Raw genomic sequence first — 18,930 nt, 5'->3', positions numbered from 1 at the left:
TGTAAAATCTTCATGTATCTAGAGAACTTACATTATAAGTGGGTTAAAGCAAATGAATGCATTTGCTGAGGTCCTACAGATAAAGCACTGGGCTCATTTCCCTGCAGCATGCTAGGAAGGGTATCCAATCCTTACTGAAAAGAGCTTAACGTATCTGCTTCAGATTCAGCCATGGTTCTCAGTAGGTGAGAACATTGATTGCAGACACCAGTAGCTTGACCTAGTGAAGGGAAGATTGCCATGAAGAGCAGAGTCAGCACTGGACATTATCTGCTTTGGACTTAGTAAGAGGGATCTGGAAATTTTCTTTCCAATGAGTGTCCCACAGTTGAGGGTTCACAGAGACTTAGCATGGCCCCCCTCCATGTTTCTATTCTCCTTTCCATGTTCCTATTGCCTGAGCCAATTGGAACTTTTGTAATAAGTGAGGAATTCCTTCAGAGTCCTATACACCAACAGATGTCCCCGTGAGAGAAAAGAGGCCACAATAAAAATGGAGTATAACAAAATAATATTAAGAGAGTGCAGAACACAATTTCAAACACTCATGGTTTACTCTTTGTTCTGTGTTTTTAGTGGATTTTGAAATAATGGCTGCATATTCAGAGAAGAACATTATGACTATGTTACATTGACAGTTTTGCATTGTTCCCTTGAGGAAAAGCCTTATGATCCACCTTATTATTAAGGAAATAATGAGGTGACCACTGGGTAGTCCTGTAGATAATTTTAACTTGTTGGGAAACCATTTTTACTTCGAGGATTCTCAAGATATACCTGTAGGAGTAATGTGAAATATGGTGTTTGGAGAAGGGAACAAAGAAAAGTTGGTAACGTTGCCATGAGGGTACACAAGTACTGAGACTGCCCAATGAGTGGTGGTCTACATCTGTAGTGACCTTCTGAGGAAACCAGTGGGTCAGCCACCATGAGGCCATTGGAAGGCAGAGGCTCCCACATTCCGTGACATCTCCCACCTTCTGATTCTGTTAGACTGTTACCTAGCGCACTCAGCCCTACCTCCTCATTTCTGTCTTGAGTCCTTGCTATAGACTCAGGTGTGTGAATCCTTGTTTGAAAGGTGAAGGAGTTTGAAGTGTAGTGGACTGCTGAGTACTTAGTTCTCAACAGTAAGTGAATCGTGACAGCTGCTGTCTTCCCTTAATCCCAATGAATTCTACTTGGGTTATTTTATTTTTTTTTAAATATTTGGGTCAGAAGCACTTAAACACTGAGCCACATATGCAGCCCTTTTTTGTATTTTATTAAGAGACAGGGTCTCACTGAGTGGCTTAGCACCTTGTCATTGCTCAAGCTGACTTCTAACTCTAGATCCTTCTGTCTCACCTTCTGAGCCTCTGAGATTATAGGCGTTTGCCACTGCATCCAGCTCTTGGATTCACTTGTTTTTAACCCATAACATGTTTGGGTTTCCTCTTTGTAGGTCCTGGCTGTACATTTACTGTACAATCATGGCAGTATTCTTCAGCCCTTCCCCTGATGGAGGGGCTGAAATGAACCTTGACGGAGAGCCTCAGATGAAATTGAAAGAAATCATACGGGGACTACAAGCCGAATTACAAGAACACAAACTGAATTTCCGTGATCTGGAAAAAAAATTCATCTTATGTCAATCTACTGTGTATACCCTGGCCAACGAGTTCCAGAAATATTGTAAGTTGCAGATAGGTTTATGGTCACTAAAGTGAGGTATGATTGTCTGTTTCCCCTCTGAGAAAAAGATCTTCTCCAAAACTTTTTCTCCTCTTTTCTTTCATCAAAAGGAAATCCATCATTTCTAGAAGTAAAGATATTGTTATTTTGCCTTCAGTTTACTAACAGTGGAATAATGAAACACAAAGACTATAGCAACTTCTAGTTTACAGGGAAGTGTAGGGTGGGCATAGGTTAATTCCCAGTTACTGATGTCTACTGGAAACATGAAAATGCCTTTTCATCCTCAAGAATAGCTCAAATCTTTTATATTAGGATCCAGTCTGTACCATATCAGTTCCACAGACATATAACGGCCGTGTTGGTAAAGGTCTGGGACTAATGATTCTCTATTGAGTTCAGGCTTCCCCTGTGTTTGTAGTGAGTGATGTAGAAACTACTCATTGACTGACTGGACATTTCTGAATTTGATTTCAGGGAGTGGTGCAGAGGAGGAGAGTGGAAAAGAACAGGAATTACTGGCTCCCAGGTAACAATGAGTGTTAAGAGCCTGGAAGAGGATGGGTTAAATATGAGGAGGGTCCCCAGATGAGCAAACCAAGAGGTACATAGTGTCCACACTATTCACATGCAAAGGCAAACACAAGCTGCTGGTATGACTGCATTCCTCAACCATGGAAGAAGTCCATCTTTTAAGGAGGTGTTTTTCTTTTCTCTGTGGTTCTTGTCTGTATCCAACTAGAAGTAATCAAACTAACTAAATGTTTGTTTTTAACCTGACAGAATCTACATCTCCTGTCTTGTATGGGTCCATTGAATATGAGATATAAATCTATTTCTTTCTGGTTGATAAGACTTTTTGGCAGGGATGTCATAGCTGGGTGGGGGGAATACACATACACACACACACATATACAAATGTGCGCACAAACACACACATAAAGTTCATTTTCTGTGTATGCTGTGGCTCATGGTTGTATCACACAGGGAGAGTGGAGTCTGTCCTCAGCTCTTTTCTAGTCAGTAGATTGAGCCCCTCTTCCTATCTCCTGTCATAAAGACATGTGCACCCTGCCCACATGCTAGGAGGATCATTTTCTTTCTCTTTGAAAGGAGTACCCTCTTGCCCTTCTGTGACCACTCCCTTAGGCCTCTCTTTAGACCAACTGGGACTCATATTTAATCCTCTCGTTTAATTGTACTCTTTATCCCTCCAGTCTGAGACAAGTCCCACAGGAGGAGAAAGAAATCCTGCAGGACGTATTGAATGAGGGCTGTAACACTTGCCCCAGTCACTCTGAATCATCAGATATCCACCAGCCCACCTGCTTCAGTGCTGATCTCTTGGGTGAGCATGAAGTTTCCCTTTGTCTAGCTGCAGCTCATGACTACCCCATTAAAACACAAATGCACTTCTATTAATTATACTTCTGAGGGTCCAGTGACAGATTCAGGATGGTAAACCTAGAACTAACAAGATCAGGGAAGTTGTAGAGACTGTAACCTACTCACAGGTACCATTTATGTGTGTGCATATCAGGGCTGTGTATGACCTTATTCTTACAACCTAGGACAACTTATCTCTCCTAAGTGTTCTTGCTCATGTTTAATTCTTTGATTACAAGCACAAGCCTATAATCCCAGCTGCTCAGGAGGTTAAGGCAGGAGGATCTTGAGTTTAAAGCCAACTCAGAGGACATGGGATGTGGCTCAAGTGGTAGTACAGTCACCTAGCATGCATGAGGCACTGAGTTCAACTCTCGGCACCATAAAAAAATAAAAAATAAAGATATTGTGTGTCTACCTAACACTAAAAAAAAATTTTTAAAAATTTAAAAAGCCAGCCTCAGTAAAAAGCAAGGCAGTAAACAACTCAGACCCATCACTAAATAAAATACAAAATAGGCCTGGGGATGTAGTGCAGTGGTCATGTGCTTCTAAGTTCAATTGCCAGTACCAAAAACATAAAAGAGAACATTGAAATGGTTAATTTTGCTTCCATTGAAATGCTAGAATTAGGTGGCAGTAATATTTATACCAGAACAGTTCTGAAAGGAATTTCCTTCTAGTACACTGCCAAAGTTAACTTTGCGATCTTTAAAAAAAAAAAAAAAATCCCTAGTATTGAGAAAAATGAGGCTCAGGGCTTTTAATCCTCTTCATAGAGAATGAAACTGGTTCTATTTGAGAATTGTGAGGGGGCCTAGAGCCACTAAGTGTTGGAATGAGCTTTGTGGAAGGAAGGAAGCTGCAGTTAGTGAAATCCAGAAGAACCTGGATGAGTATCCAGGGATCAGGAGACCAAAATGCATTTTGACTTTGTCCAATTACATGAAGAGCATTTCATAATGATACCCCCAGTCAGAGACGTTGTGCATGATGGATCAGCGTAGCATTTCAGACCATTTCTTTAAACTCAACATGTGAGTTCTCCCAGGTTAAGTCCCTTAGTTGCTCCCTGAATTATATATACATAAATTATGTCTTCTTCTGAGGGAAGTGTCTGTATTGGAATGAGTGAAGGGGAGTTATTTAATGACTTCTGCATTTCTGAATATGTTTACAGAACACCATGACAATGAGGACAATGATAAAGAAGAGTCACTTTATTTCAGGTAACAATGAATGACCAGGGGCAAGAAAATAAATGGATAAAATAAAAGGGGTGCAGGAATCCTGAAAGTACAGAGCATGAGGTCAAATGTAGTCAAAGTTTCTTAAAGGCACAGTAGGAGTGCTGATTGCAGTGAAGTTGTTGATTCAACCCAAGATGATAGAACCCATTAGCAAAATTCTTTGTCTTCTTTATAGTATTGTAAGAGTAAGTCTTCTCAAGTATAACTGAGCAGCCTTGGGCACTTCTAGATCTTAAATAAATTATATGTTTCCTTTGTAAATGTCAAACTCAGGATGAGACTCAAAAATCATTTCTGTACTGTTAGCCTGAGCTCATCAACAGGTATTGCATAGCAAGAAATATAGATAGAATAAAAATGATATCATGTCATAACATGGATGTGCAAAGAAGGCAAAATGTCTCTGAGACTCTTCAATTCAGGAGACTATTGATCAGACACTTGTGTCTAAAATTCACCATGCTTTATGCACAAGGTTGGCCCCTGCTATGCTTCTCATTGTGTGATCCTTCTGTGACTGTGTCTTATAGGTGAGTTGAGCCTCCTTCCTCATTAGCTTGTTATCTTGTTATCACTACACTGAGCACTGGTGGCCCTTGGTCTCTCTCATACCGTGGCACCTAAACTATGTCCTTGAGATGAAAGTGGTTTTCTGGATCATTTTTGAAGGGAGGCACCTGTTTTGGACTCCACACTTCAGCTTTGAATCGGGACCAGCTGGGAGACTGTAACTTCTAAATCACCATGATTTCATCTTTTGTTCTTCCCTGCCTCAGCTGTCTCAGCAGTATCAACAGTGAATTTCAGGAAGAGGAAGAGAATGACCTCCAGCTGGATGAAAAATATTTTCAGTACTCTGGTCATCCTAATTCATGTGACACGCAAGAACTTGTCATAAGCTCTGTGTTCCCATCACATGAGCCTAAATTCAGCTCTACTGTGGATGGAACCAGTGAGTACTCTTATCCTAATTCAGATGAATGCAACTTGTCTCCCTGGTAAATCACAAATTCTCTGCACTCAACTCCACTATCTAGGCTGAGACATATGCCTGAAGAGCCAGGAGACCATTTTGTTTCTCAGCAGGTGTAGAGGTCAGGTGGATCTGAAGCTTTGTTATTTTTCTTGCCAGGTCAGTTTTTTTTAATCCTGGTCTGCAATGTGCCAGCCACAGTTGCAGGTAGACTGGAGTTAGGAGGAGGGGATTAGAAGCATCTCACAGACATCACTACAACTTGTTCCAGGAGGGATTGGTCAGACCTCAGTCTTTAAAGGGGTTAAATCATTCCTTCTGCAGTGTCCTTGGAAATTGCATTTATTTTCTAATGATTTCCTCTCTTCTTTTCATGAGATAGAATATTCAAAAATCATTGTGGAGATCTTTTATGGTTCTTGAGTGTTAACACACTTTCTCAACTTCCTCTGAGAAGGCTATTCTTCAATTAATCATTCCTGTTTCTGTTCCACCATACATTACTGTAGTTTTCAACCCAAAGGAGCACAAATGATTCTTTCCTCCATAGATTACATGTTGAATCATCTGTTCCATCTGAGAGTTATGTTCTCATGTAAATTGTCAATGGCCAGTGTACATGATGGGGAACTGACCCAGTTATTCAGACAGCAGAGAGCATTTCTCTCCACAATTCCCAGGAATGTCACTCTTGTTGAACAAGAGCCATGAGTGGTAGAAGCTTTATAGAGTATGTAGAGAAAAAAATATATTCTTCTTGCTTCTCACTCAAGGTAGGGTTCAACTTTTCCTCAGATAAACTTTTGAAATTCTTGGGAGTCTTTACTCATTAAATCAGTTTTTAGGAAGAGCAGAAGTCTGATGTCTCACTGTATCAGAATGTTTTATAGTAAAATTAACTGACTAAATTTATTTTCCAACCCTTGCTTTAGTCAGTGCCTTTTCAGTTGTGACCATCTTTTTCTTTTTCCCATTTCCACTGAGGTGCAGTGATGCAAAAGTTGAATCTCAGTGTCACAACATTTCAGAAACAGAAATAAAATACATGTGTGAACTGTAACCACTGCCAAGGGATCTCTGTATACAGACTACTCCATTAAATCCTCAAGAGACACTATTCACAGTTGGTGGTGTCTCTACAGTAGTGCTGAGGACACTGAGATTCAGCATGGTCACTGCCCCCAAATCTCCACTAGTGTGTGGTGGGAACACAGGGCCCATGTCTGCCTGTCTCCTCAGCCAACATATTTTTACTGCTGTGCAGCCTGATCTTTCAAAGAGGAGGCTGGGTTGGGTGTTCACCCATTTCTAATTCTGTGTGTTACAAATGTTTTTGAGACAATTTCAAAGAGAAACAGACATTGCTTCTCTGGAACAAAGAATTCACAAGGCCTCTCACATGGGTTTTTGAGCTATAAATCAGTATACTTTGTCCCTGGGAAGAGCCAGTGCCTCATCCATTCCCTGCAAATAGAGATGGACACATTCACCTTTATACATGAATCTGAAATGAAGAAAAAGAACATTCTAATTGTACTAATATTCATCCTGTGTGGGTTCACTGACCCTAATGTGTATATTGTGAACAGGACACAGCTGTAACTACAGTAGTGGTGCTGACCTCTCTGCTCGGACCTATCCTTTGTGTACATAGAAAGCCCTGCAGAAACAACATGAATATAACTAAGCGACAACTTGATATTTTGTTGAGGACTTTTGCATCTTGCCCACTAATGGCATGCAACAATACTTTTAGAGTTTGATAAATATATCCAATAGTTGCAGAGGACCTTCTACTGTGAGCCTTGAAAAATGTCAGCAGGATTCCTTCCTGATAAAAGCAGGCAACCGAAAACAGGACAAAATTCTAACCCAATTTAAAATATTTATTGCAGATGACCTAGAGGGTAGTAGTAGCTCTGTAGTCATTCATGGAAGTGGTAGAGAGAGTGAGTCTACATTGAATTACAGCCACTTTGAGACCAAACTACCCCAAAGCCCTTCAGTCTGAGTTCAAGGTAGTTTAAATGTAATATTCTTGAGGGAAGGTGAGACTTTCCCAAGGGACTTCACAGATTTGGCCACTTTTCATAATAGATACTATATGTAGGAGGGGCTGGAGGTTTAGACACAGTGGAAATAAATATTGTACGCAATGATTGAGGGATCCAGCCTCAAGGAACTGAAAGAAGTAGATTGAAGGGGAGGAAATTTGATTTGATATAATGATACTAAATAGGTTTTCATGAAAAGGAATGAGCCAGGATTTCAGGGGTTGGACATATAAAAGGAGTTCTCCTTCCCACCCAAATTATGTAACGACAGAGTGGCTGGTAGAAAGCATGCTGTACAAGACCTTTGTGAAGAAACTGTCCACGTTGCCAAGAGTCCATGAAGAGATTCTTGTGTCAGTGGCCATTTTCAATCCTTTGGGGTCTAATCTCCTTTTTTTCTCTGTTTCACCATTGCTTTCACAAACAGGTATATTGGTTTAAGATACTTTCTCCTTCAGGTCAAGAGGATCTCTCATGCATGTTACTGAGTGTCTTCAATGACAGATGATTAATAATGGATGAACTGAGACTTGGGGACACACAGTACATGACAGGCAGGGAGCAGCACCTGTAGACAAAGACATGAATGCTGGAAGACAGAGAAGCAGAGTGAGAGTCAGGGAGGAGACAGCCTGACAAGGAAGGATGGTGTATTAGAGTGTTGGGATGTCATGTTGGATAACCTTGTGGGGCCAGGAGTGAGGACTTCAAATGCAGGATAGGGAGTTGGAATTATTCAGGGGGATGTAGGAATGCAGTTTTCCCAAGCAGAGTGGGAACATGGTAAGAGCAGGACATTGAGTTAGAGGTTAGTGAGGCTGGGCTCAGTGGTCCCAGCAGGAGGTTCTCTCATGGCCAGGAGCATGAGGCCAGCATGGGTAACACTGTGCAGCTGTATCTTAACAAACGTTAACCTGATGAGACAGTTGATCTTTGGGGAACTTCACAAGAAGAGAAGGTAGTGAGGAGGAGAGTGGAAGAATCTAGACACCAGTGATGAGAGTATGATGAGGTGTGCTCTCAGGGTGATGGAGCCAAACAGTCAGATTGAAGAAATTTTGAGAAAACTGAAGCAGATCGTGGTGAGAATGAGGGATTTTCAAGGAGAGTGTGTGGAGAACACAGTAGTGGGCAGCAGGCCCTATTGTACCCAGTTCTTCCTGAGTCTGACCTGGATAGACATGAGGCTGCTGAAAACCTCCAGTCAGCTTAATTTCTGAGGACATTATTCATTTCCCTAGGGACATAGAACTCAATTATATCAGGAGGAATGTCCAATTTGCCTCTGTAGTATGTGGAAAATATAAGGATTATGGACCTGATATCTCTTCACAGTTTCATACAATTGATTTACAATAAGGAGCCAGCTCCTCTGCTGCATTGCTTATAACTGCTAACAGCCTCCAGGTGGCAACAGACTGTGTATGTGTATGGATTGTAGGTGGTATATAGGCCAGAAGGAGTCATAGGCTTCCAAAATGCAGAGAGGGTCCCATAACTAGGAATGTTATACAACCACTGGACACCCCTCTCCATGATATCCTAGATTCTTTCCATGATCTTTCCTCCCTCGGGGGAGAGATCAATAAACCTTTTAATTTCAATCACATCACTGAGTCTCAATAGAATGTCCTCTCTACAAACAGTGATGGAGTTTAATAATCCTGGGAAAATAGCCTTAAACTCATTTTTTTCTTCAAAGCCATCTTAAGTGGATGATTTTTCTTCAGGGACACTTTTCTGGACACCTGCCTTTGTTGTTGTTGTTCTTGTTTAGTAACATATGACAGTAGAATGTATTTTGCAAATTACACATTAGTAGAGTATAACTTATCCTGTGGATGATCCCGCTCTTTTTGTTTATGATGTGAATTTACCCTGGTTATGTATTCAAATACAAGGCTAGTTAAGGCTAGTTAAGTCCAGTTAATTCTATTGTCTTTCCTGTTTCTCCCTCTCCTCCCATCCTTTTATTTTCTTTTGTCCAATACAGTAGATTTCTATTATTCCCTTCCTCAACCTCCCTTGTTTCCGGTTAGCATCTAGAAGTCAGAACACATAGCCTTTGGTGTTTGGGATTGGCTTATTTCACTTAGCATGATATCTCCAGTTCCATCCATTTTCTGCAAATGCCACTGTTTTTTTTTTTCTTTATGGCTGAGTAATATACCATTCTCTATATACATTACATTTTCTTTATCCATTCATCTGTTGATGATGTCAAATGGTGGTTTCATTCCAAGTTTTCTAAGGAATCTTCATACTGCTTTCCATAGTGGCTGCTCTAATTTTCAGTCCTACTCAAATTTTTGAGAGTACCTTTCTCACCCCATTCCCCACCAACATTTATTGTTACTTGAATTCTTTATAATTGCCATTCTAATTCAAGTGAGATGGAATCTCTGCATAGTTTTAATTTGCATTTCTCTAATTGCTAGAGATAATAAAGAGTTGTTCATGTATCTTTTGGCCATTAGTATTTTTTCGGCTGTGAGGTGCATGTTCAGTGCTTTGCCCATTTATTTATTGGGTTATTTAATGTTTTTTTTTCTTTTGGGTTTTTTGTTTTTTGAGTTCTTAATACATCCTGAGGATTGAATGCTCTTGTCTAAGGTGCATGTGGTAAAAATCTTTTCCCATTCTGTAGGCGCTCTCATCACGTTATTAATTGTTTCCTTTACTCTGAAGACGCTTTGCAGTTTGCCATCCCATTTATTGATTCTGGCCTTCTTAGCATCCAGGCACAGAAACCAAAGGTGACATATCCATCACACTCATGATCTCTGTCACTGTACCTGAGACACAAGCCGGTTTCCCCAACAGACGGGGACATAAGAAATGGGCATTCTGGGTGGGGGTACTAAAGAAAGAAAGAACTGGGATAGTTACCCTCTTCTCCTTTTAGGTGTCACTAAGAAGGCCTGCCTCCAATGGCCTTTGAGTGGGCATGTGAGCCCCAGTGTGTCAGAGATGCAAGCCTCAGATGCACACCTGGATGTAAATACCCAAATGAGTAGTTGTCAGGGGACAATGTTGGATCACCAGTTAATCTGTGGTGATTGTGGAGCCAGGCTGAGTCTTTCCTCTGCTATCGATAGCTGTGTAGCCAACACTGACCCTGGAAAACAGTGGATGCTCTTCCCAGGTAGGAAAGGAAAGGGAATTTGTAAGCTCAGATCCACATGTTGGTTGTCAGAATATTGTGGGTGGCAGAGATCGTGGGTCTCTACATGTTCTCTCAGTCAGACTTAAAGCTGCGATTCTCTGACATAGTGATGTGAGCTGGAGCCTGGGGCCTAGGGTTAAATACACTCTCAGGTCCTGGGCTGGCCTTTATCAAGTGCATATCTTAGGTGCTTTCATCTCTTTCATGGTTTATTAATATAATTTCCATAGTACCAGTTCAATAAAAATAAAAATTTTTCAATGAAAGCTTTGACTCTGTAATCTCAAATCCTCAGATAACTTCTGGTTATTTGATAAATATAATTTCACAAAAGATATTTTCATTGGATATAGAGCAATTTTTCAGTAATAGTATAAATCCTGGGCCCACAATTCTGTGTCCTGACATATCCAGCTCACTTTTCACCTTTCCTCATCTCTTTAAATTAATGTGACACCTTCACACAGAAAGTGCACAAATTGTCTCCTTGCTGATTCCACACTGAGTCCATCCTCTCCATTCGTCTGTCTTCATATCCATGTTGCCAGTGTCCTCACAAGGACTCAATTCTGCTCAGATGTGAAGACTGAGTTTTAGTCCCTCCTTGTCCCCTTAATCTGGGTTGTGTTCATCTTGATTCTCTGTCTCCCTCAATATCAGCTTCTGGAGCCTCTGGTTCTCATGTCAGGTGCCACACTCATCTGACAGATGTGGGCACCCTTGCACTCATTACAAACCTCTGAGGGTCATGCAAGAGAAGAAACACCTGTGCCTCATGTGGAGCACTCCCTGGCTCAGTGTGTGTCACTGGTGTGTAGTTCTTGAAGCACGTGTGAAAACTTGCGGAGGTTCACCATCTTTTCTTCCTGCTGGACTCTACTGGGTGCTCCCACAATCCCAGTCAAGACTAAGCCTACAGGCTCAGTTGAGTGATTGTGTTCTGGTGTCTCACAGGGAATTTTTGAGCATCTGCTTTTCAAACATCTCTTTTTTTCCCTCAGGTTTCTAAATTATTTCTGACTTCTAGTGGCCAGAATATTGATATTATACAATCCCACATGTAAATGTTCATAATTTTCTGTTCATCAGATATATCCATTATATGTTAGGCATATACAGTAGTTCTATTAGTAATAATGCCTGTATATAAAATAAGTTAGTCAGAGTAAGATTTAAAATATTCCAGGGATGATTCTTCCCCAGTTCTCTACTTTCATATAGTTTTCCTTCTATTATGATTTTGCTTAACTTTGATGATCACTTCCTGACTAAAAGCTCTGCCTAGATCTCTAGTGGTATTATTGCCTTTTATATTGGGGAGCTATAGGTGTCTATAACTTCCATATTTCTTGAATATTTTCAAGAATTGGAAGCACACTTGCCTCCTGTCAAGTTTATCATACTGGATATGCCAGAATCATCAACAAAATGAAAGTATCAGTCTCAATGTCTTTATATTTATGTGGTAGTGAGGATAGAACCCAGGGCCTCATGCACTTGAGGCAAGTGCTCTAACTCCAAGCTACAACCCCAGCCCTGAAAGTATCAGTCTCTATAAGCTACACATAAATCCTTAGACTTTTTTGTGCAAGGCTGCTTTCTTGATTAGGTGACCCTTTGGGGTCAATAGTTGTGTCACAGGATAATAGTTCCTGTTTTATTTTCAGAAGTGAATTTGGATACTTGCATTGAGCTGCAGAACCTTCCCAAGCTTGAGGGTGATGCCCTTGGAGGCTTGGCTGTCGGAACACCTGGATGTGAGCTGCATGTCCTCACTGATACCATGAGGGTCATGAAACAGAAGATCATGAAAAGAAAACAACTCTTCTGCAAGTGGAGAATGGCATGCAGATTCCCAGGACTTCAAGCTTCGGGTAGAGTGGTGACAGCTTCTGTGGCTCTGGGATGCACTTACCTCTTTTAGCTCTCTCTATGAGGATGTAGCTCCTTCTGCTGTGATTTCTCTTCACCATTGGTTCTTTCCAACAGCAGATGGAGACTGTCTGGTCTTATGTCTCTATTTTATGGTCTCCCACCCTGAGAGGCTGTTCCATCTCCACCTCCTGTTTGCATTCAGAAATCTGCTCTGTTCCTACATCTGCTGTCCTGATATTCCCTGTAACTGACACAGGAAAGCCCAGCTTAATGGGGGGTCCTAATCCCATGAAGAGCATCTTTCAGACACATGCCACCTTCCCTGGAATCACACACTGTCTAGGCTTTTGATCTACCCTGCTTTCTTGACTCTGCTGCCTCTTTATTCTGGGAACATGGCCTTCATACATCACTGGCACATGGCTCCTTCTTGGACCCTCCTTGGCAAACAGGACTAAGTCAACAAAGAAAAATTGTGAAAACTGATGGGAAAGATTATGATAACTGAACTTTATTTGGGCTATACGTGGCAGAAGTCATTTTGTCTTCACCTTTTAGCCCACTCCATTTTCCATGACTCTTTTTTCTGCTCATTCTTGATCTAAATTGTAATAACTTTCAAGATTTCCTGCAGATTCTTTTTCCTGTCTAGCCAAGGTGACTGAAGAACCCACTTGGGCTCTGTGTTGAATTGGGTGAAATAGCACTATGTAATGAATCCTGGATGTTTTTGAATTGTTTGTAGAAAACTATGAAAATGAAGATGAAAAAGACCAAAATTCACTGAATTCCAGGTAACAACAAATAATCTGGAGATTGTAAGAAAGGGCAAAATAAGGGGTTAAGGATAACCTGAAAGATTAGACCATGAGGTCAAAAGTAGACACATTTGATGACCAAATGTAAAAAAGACTACTGTTGGCAGGGGTGATGTTGACTAAGCCCAGTGTGATGGAGCCCTTTAGCAAGGTTATCTTTTATCTTCCTTGTGCTGGTACAGTGAGCATGACTGAGAAGAACTGCAGTGTCAGTCTTGGGCATTTCTTCCTTTTAACAAAATCACTTGTTTATTTTAAGTTGAATAATTAGAATTAGAGGCATACTGTCTTTCTATACTATGGCCTGATAATTGCAGACAGGTATGTCATAGCAAGAAAAACAGAAATACTCTCCCTTTCTACCCCTTCCCCCCCCCCAAAAGTATTATGTCAAAAAAATGGATAGAAAAAGTTCTAGAAGGCACACATTTTTTGGGCACTCTCTCATGTACCAGACTGTATTTGCTGGCCATCTATATGCAAGTGTCAGTATCAGTCATGCCCTAGGTTCAACTACAGCTTTGTTTCTCATTGTATGATCCTTCTGTAGTTGTATTTTATAGATGAAGTTGAGCCTCCTTTCTCATCAGCTTGTTATCTGGCCAGTACACTGGACACTAGTGGCTCTCACTCTCTCTCTCATACTATGGCATCTAAACTATGTCCATGAGTTGAAAATGGTTTTCTAGATCATTTTTGAAGGGAGGCACCTGTTAGGGAGGCTGTAGCTTCTAAACCACCTTGATTTTTTCGGTTATTCTTCCTTGTCTCAGCATTCCCAATGGTGAACTGCAGGAGGAGAAAGAGGATGACCTCCTCCGGGGGAAAACTTATTTTCTACCCTTGGATCATCCTAATTCATCTAACACACAAGAACTTGTCAGAAGCTCTGTCTTCCCATCAGCTGAGCCTAACGTCAGTTCTGCTATGGATGAAGCCAGTGAGTATTCCTATCATAATTCAAATGAATCTAACTTTTCTCCCTAGGAAAGCAAAAATTCTGTGCACTCAACTCTACTGTGTAGGCTGAGATATATGCATGCAGAGGCAGGAGACCCATCTTGTTTCAGAGTAGGTACAGAGGTCAGGTGGATCTGACTGATTCTGTCTTTAAAGTATGTCTGCTGTGCTTGGCATGGGGGCTCAGGCCTATAATCCCAGTGGCTTAGGAGGCTGAGACAGGAGAATGATGAATTCAAAGCCAGCCTCAGCAACAGCAGGGTGCTGAGAAACTCAGTGAAACCCAATTTGTAAATTAAACACAAAATAGGGTTGGGATGTAGCTCAGTGATCAAGTCCCCTGAGTTAAATTCCTGTTGTCCCCCCCAAAGAAAAATATGATGTCCACCATTTCTATTCATGATCTTTTCTGCCTGTGGATCAAGATCAATAAATTCCTTTTTTTGTCCCATGCCCTGGTGTCTCTGTAGAATGTTCTCTCCAGAAATAGTGACTAAGATTAATTTTATTTGGATACAAAACATGAAGTCATAGTTACTTCAAAGCCCTCTTTGTCAATTGGATTACTTTATTTTAGGAACTTCTTATGGGCACCACCCACCCAAGAATACCTAGGCACATGTACAAAAGATGACATGTCCATTGGACACATGATTTCTGTCACTGTGCCTGGGTAGCTAGGTTGGGTCAATTGGCAGGGACATAAGAAATGGGTTTTTAGGAGTGGTTAGCAAAGGGAGAATTGGGATTGTTACTGAACCCTCTTCTCCTTTCAACTTCCTCAGAGAAGGCCCAAGGGCCTTTGAGTGGAAATGTGAGCCCATACATATCATAGATGCAAGTTTCCCATGCACAGGTGGAGTCAAGAGCCCAAAGGAGCAGTTATCCATCAGATAAATATAGAGATCCCTCTTGTGTATTACACATTGTTTATATATGTGCTTTATCATATATAATGGGTATACATGCAGTGTATCATTATTATGCATATTTTTAAATTCCTTAGGATGAGTTTTCCTTTCTTTAATAATGTGTTTCTCCTTTGATTTTGCTTGATTTTTATTATCTCTTCCTTCCCCAAAGCACAACCTACCTCCACTCTGATTTTCTAGTGTTTTCAAATATATCTGGGTGCTATTGGATTTTACAAATCCTGTCTTATTTGCACATACTTACAGAGCATGTCTTCAATGATGCCACAGGTGTCAGCAAAGAGAAGATGATTACAAGAAAAATTCTGATGAGCAAGAGGAAACTAGCATGCAGATTCCCTGGCCTTCAGGCTTCAGGTATGTTGGCTCTGGGATGCACTTGACTCCTTTTAACTCTGTAAGATTGTAGCTCCTCCTTCTGCAGTGATTTCTCTTCACCTGTGCTTGTCTCCAACAGGAGATGGAGCCTCTGTTTGGTCTTATCTGTACTTCCCATGGCCTTGTAGCCCTGACCTGCCCTTCCATCTACATTTCCTATTTACATTCTGAAATCTGCTCTGTTCTCATGCCTGCTCTCCTAATATTCTTGATAACTGCTGCAGGGAAGCCCAGTCCCAACCCTATGAAGAGCATCTTTCAGACACATGCTACCTTCTCTTAAATTCTATACTTTCTACACTTTTTTGCCTTCTGTACCTGAATTCCTTGACTTCATTACCTCTTTCTGCTGCGAATGAGTCTTTCCTAAGTTAGTAGCTCATGGATCTCTCTCTGGAGGTTTTCATAGGGAACAAGTCTAACTCAAACCTGGGTTGTTATTTTTTTTTAATATTTATTTTTTAGTTGTAGTTGGACATAAGGCCTCTATTTCGCCTACTTATTTTTATGTGGTGCTGAGGATCAAACCCAGGGTCTTGTACATGCGAGGCAAGTGCTCTACCACTGAACCACAAACCCAGCCCCCTGGATTGTTAACTTAGACATGCAAATTAAAGTGTCATTTTTTATTATGTTTTTTATGACTTCTTTTTAGTTTTTCATCAGAGTAGAGCCCATTTTGAGATCATATAGAAGCATGGAATATATATATCTTAATCTAATTAGGACCCCAGGATTTTGATGTACAGAAAGGTGACATTCTCTGCATTGTGTTCCTATATGTACATAGCAAAATTATGTCAGGTTCATTCCTTTTCTTACCATTTATTTCCTTTCCTTACCGTACTCTTTTTTTTTTTTTTTTTCATTTCCCTTTGTCTAATACCTGGAATTTGTATTCTTCCACTCTTCCCTCCTTAGTGTAGATTAGCTTCCAAATGTCAGAGAAAACATTTGATACATTTGATATTTGTATTTGGGGAGACTGACTTAATTCACTTAGCATGGTAGTCTCCAGATTCATCCATATAATGGCAAATATTATAAAGTTATTTATCTTTATGGCTGAGTAATACATGTATGTGTGTGTGTGTGTGTGTGTGTGTGTGTGTTGACTCCATAGCTTAGCTATTGTGAATTGTGCTGCTAAAAACATTGATGTGACTATGTCACTATAGTGTGCTGAGGATAGCCTCTTCAACAAATGGGCCTGGAAAAACTGGAAATCCATATGTAGTCAAATGAAATTTAGCCCCTCTCTCTTAAAACTGAACTGAAAACATATCAAAGACCTGAGAAGTAGACCAGAAACCCTGCATCTACCAGAAGAACATGTAGGCCTAACACTCTAACATTGAGGCTCAGGAACTGAATTCCTTAAGTACACTCCTAAAGTTCAAGAAATAAAATGAAACATCCACAAATGGGATGGCATGAACCTGAAAAGTGTTAAAATTGATGAGCAATCATCCTGGATAAAAAGCTGTATTGCAAGACCAGAAGATGGTGAGATAGTGGAAAGCTGCATTACCTTGTATCATGAGCACAGCAGCAGGAATATAGACACCTACTGAGGTTGATGAAAAAGGAATTTCACAAAATATAATAGTGTACATTCAGTTGGACTAGGGAATCAGAAATTTGAGTACAACAACAAAATATAAGAATATATAGATGCCAACTCACCTGCCACATGGGTACTGAAAGCAGCAAAGAGACCCCACAAAGGGAGGGGAGAACACAGAGAAACACAGATTGAGTACAGAAAAACCTGAAATCAGAGAAGCTGCCTGAACTTGTTTGATTTAGAGGTTGCAGTATTTAAAATCTTAGCAATTAGAGAAATGTAAATCAAAACTACACTGAGAATTCACTCACCCCACTCAGAATGGTAAATATTAAAAATAAAAGCAACAGTAAATGATGGCAAGGATGTGGGGAAAGAGATTCACTTAATACATTGCTGGTGGAATTGGAAATTGGTGCAACCATTCTGGAAAGCAGTGTGGAGCTTTTTTACAAAACTTGGAATGGAACCGCTATTTGACCCCATTATCCCACTCACTTTGTACCCAAACAACTTAAAATCAGCATACTGCAGTGACATAGCCACTTCAATATTTAATATCAGCTCAATTCACAATAGTTAAGCTATAGAACCAACTTAGGTGCCCTACATCAGATGAGTAGATAAAGAATTTGGTATACATACAAAATGGAATACTACTCAGCCATAACGAAGAATGAAATTATATCATTCACCAGTAAATGGATGGAAGTGGAGACTATCATGCTTTGTGAAATAAGGCAGTCCCAAACCCAAAGGCAGAATGTGGATGCTAACTTACAACTAGAGAGTGAAAGATTAGAGGTTCATTGGACTAGACAAAGGGGAATGAAGAGAAGGGGGGAACATGTAATAGGAAAGACAGGAGAATTAATAAGACACATCTTTCCTATCTTCATGTATGAATATACAAACAATGAAGTTCTTCGTCATGTACAACCACAATAATGGGGGATCCTATTTTCAACAAGTTATACTTATTCTATGTATGTATAATATGCCAAAATATGCTATTATGTAAAAATAATAATATTTTTAAAAAGAGTTTTCAATAAAAATACTGTATTCCTAGATTTGGTATTGTAGCTCAGTGGCGGAGCACTTGCCTAGCATGTGTGAGGCACTGATTGGATCCTCAGCACTAGGTAAAAATAAATAAAGTAAAAGTATTAAACAAAAATAGCTCTGCCAGAAGAAAAATACTGTATTCCTAAATATATATTGTAATTCCCACCACTTCAAGTTGGGATGTTAATATATTAGCCTACATAGTTGTCTCCTACTATCTAATTCTTGAAGTAGTTTTCTATTAGATTGTTTTTTTATTATTGGTACCACTGTTAAATACAAAACTCCAGACAATAAGTAATGCTGCAGAGCTCTAGTAACAAAACAGCATGATATTGTCACAAAAATAGACCCAAAGACCAATAGGACAGAATAGAAGACAGAGACAAATCCAATCCTTAGAGCCCTCTGATACTTAACAAAGGTGCAAAAAATATACATTGGAGGAAAGAGGATTTTTAATAAATGGTTCTGGGACAACTAGATAACTATCTAGAAAAATAACACTAAAACCCTATTTCTCACCCTGCACAAAACTCAAATGAAAATGGATCAAACACTTTGGAATTAGACCAGAAACCTTGCAACTGTTAGAAAAGAATGTAGGGCCAACATTCTACATATAATTGCTGGCACCAGCTTCCTCAAAAGTACATGAACTGAAACTATGAATAAATAAGTGGGACACCATCAAATTACAAAACTTCTTCCCAGCAAAAGAAAGAAATAAGAGTGTGAAGAGAGAGCCTACAGAATGGGAAAAGTATCTTGGCCAGCTACTCATCTGATAAGGGATTAATACTCTAAATATATAAATAACTCAAAGCAC

The 18,930-nt window shown here is 40.1% G+C and overlaps 1 long non-coding RNA gene across 1 annotated transcript; it reads left to right on the top strand.

Annotated features, from left to right (window-relative positions):
• Positions 1-4,684: 4,684 nt before the first annotated feature.
• Positions 4,685-15,601, top strand: LOC144368321 (uncharacterized). Its single transcript, XR_013428119.1, has 3 exons — positions 4,685-5,262; positions 12,171-14,136; positions 15,335-15,601. It is a non-coding gene; the product is annotated as an uncharacterized LOC144368321 (long non-coding RNA).
• The last annotated feature ends 3,329 nt before the right edge of the window (positions 15,602-18,930 follow it).

Source organism: Ictidomys tridecemlineatus, chromosome 11 (genome assembly GCF_052094955.1).
Source record: "Ictidomys tridecemlineatus isolate mIctTri1 chromosome 11, mIctTri1.hap1, whole genome shotgun sequence".
Lineage (NCBI taxonomy): Eukaryota > Metazoa > Chordata > Mammalia > Rodentia > Sciuridae > Ictidomys > Ictidomys tridecemlineatus.
This window is presented reverse-complemented; position numbering and strand designations above follow the sequence as displayed.